At 50.2% G+C, this 2,053-nt stretch overlaps 1 pseudogene; it reads left to right on the top strand.

The window, feature by feature from the left end:
* Positions 1–1,296: 1,296 nt before the first annotated feature.
* On the top strand, positions 1,297–2,053 carry LOC147457571 (uncharacterized; annotated as a pseudogene).

The raw sequence follows: 2,053 nt of genomic DNA, 5'->3' as shown, positions 1-2,053 counted from the left end.
GAAGCCGTCATGCGTGAAGAAAAATAATTTGCCGAAAAATAAAATCACTCGCTGGAAACCAAAATTTTCATGCCCAGTCTCGATCCTAAGCTCGAGACTGGCTTCGTCGGAATATTATGGCCAATCGACGGTCGAAAAGTGGTCGAAAAACGACCAGTCGGTTGACCGATGGCCGGTAGACAATGGCCGGTGGTCGAAATTCAATGGCCGGTAGCTTGTGGCCGGTGTGGCTGGTGGCCAAATTCAATGGCCGGTGGCCGAATTCAAAAGCGGACTTGTCTTCTCAAGGGCGGCTCCACATGGGCGGATTGGAGGGTCCGATTTGGACTTATCTACACAAGGGCGACTACACATGGTTGTCTCTCATGAGAGAGGACAGCCCTTTTGGCCTATAAAAGGAGGCCATTTGTACAAACATTTCATAGTGTGAAGTTGATGCAACAAGGTGGGTGTGAGGTGGTGAGAGTGAAGCAAGGCGGGAGCTCCAAAAGGGTATAATCCCTCTGTAACCTACTTCTTGTTTTGAAGTACTAAAGCCATTGAGTGGCTGCTTTCTCGTGGGACGTAGCCCACATTGAGTGAACCATGTATATCGTGTGTACTCTCTCTCTCTCTCTCTCTCTCTCTCTCTCTCTCTCTCTCTCTCTCTCTCTCTCTCTCTCTCTCTCTCTCTCTCTCCTAAGCAGTTCAGGTCCACCGTAACCCTAGCATCGTCTCCCTCAGCCCCTCTTGGGTGAAGGGCTGCCCTGGGGGAGGCGTTAAGCTTGAGCCTAGCCCCCCTCAACAGCCCCAGCTCTGTGGCGAAGCCTGCCCCAGCCCCGCACAGTTAAGTGGTTCCAGCCCCTGCAACAGCGGCCTCATCCCCTGTGATGGCCTCAGCATTGGCCTCGGCCCCTGGCTCGCGGCGCCCGCCAGTAGATCTCCTACCCTACGAAGTACAGCAGCCTGCGACGCCCGCCAGGAGACCCCCTGTCCTGCAGGTTATGACATAGTAAAAGAACAAGAGTTTTTTCAAAGGTTTGTTGAAGCTTTTAGCATTCATAAAAGCTTTAAGGCGTTTTCGGCACTTGCTTTTGGCCTCAGCCCTGCGAAGTACAACAGGTTGTGGTGCCGGCACTTGTTTTCGGCCTCAGCCCTACGAAGTACAACAGGTTGTGGTGCCCTTCTGAAGATACTCGCCGAGGACAGGAGTTCAAAACTTCTTCAAAGAGTGAAGCCTCGAGCTTTCTCAAAGGCTTTTCCCTCCGAAATTTGCGAGTCAGTGGTCGGTTCCCTTCGATCTCCTCAAGCACAGGGATGGCTACTCCAAAGACCCCCGCCAAAGCAAGACCGAGCTTTGCAGCAGTACTGGCAGCCCCTAGCAAACTTGATCGCATCACGCAGTTGCAAGCAACTCTTGATCGAGTCTTGGAGGAAAACTTTGAACTCAAATCTCGCCTGAGCAAATTAGAAGAACAATTCAACTTTATGGCTGACCTCACCACCGACAAGGTAAAGGAGGTAGAGGCAAAGGTTAACCAAGTTCACTCAACAACCATCGCCCAAGTAAGGACGTGTGTAACAAAGGAAATCTCCGAACAAAAATCTCAAGAAGATAATGCCCTCAAGGTACGCATCGGTGGGCTCCCCTTGCAGTGGTGCACTATTGAGGACACCCTTGAAGAGGCAATAATCAAACTCAACAATATTATTGAGCCAGTCAACATCAAGTCAGAGAATGTCGCTTGGATCAATGACACACATCGTCATGTACGTCCCGAGCATTGTGTCCTTACCTTCAAGAACAAAGAGGAGCGGGTAAAGTTTCTACGTCAATCCCGCCTTCTCAAAGAAACCAAGCTTTGGATTGCAGAAGAACTGACCATGAATCAACTCAAGAGTAAAGCGAGCGAGCTTAAGAAGGTGCATGAAGCGCGTAAGCAAGGAAAATGGGCAGTCTATCGAGGAGGCAAAGCGATCATCCAAGAATTCCGAAATCCCAAACCAGCTCTCTCCACAGCCGACCCTTAGGTTTTTATTTGTTTTCTCCTTTTTTCCTACCCTACTCTCTTGA

The sequence above is a fragment of the Adiantum capillus-veneris genome, chromosome 5, assembly GCF_014529385.1.
Source record: "Adiantum capillus-veneris isolate H3 chromosome 5, ASM1452938v2, whole genome shotgun sequence".
Lineage (NCBI taxonomy): Eukaryota > Viridiplantae > Streptophyta > Polypodiopsida > Polypodiales > Pteridaceae > Adiantum > Adiantum capillus-veneris.
The sequence above is the reverse complement of the archived record's forward strand: the minus strand, read 5'-3'. Positions and strand labels throughout refer to the sequence as shown.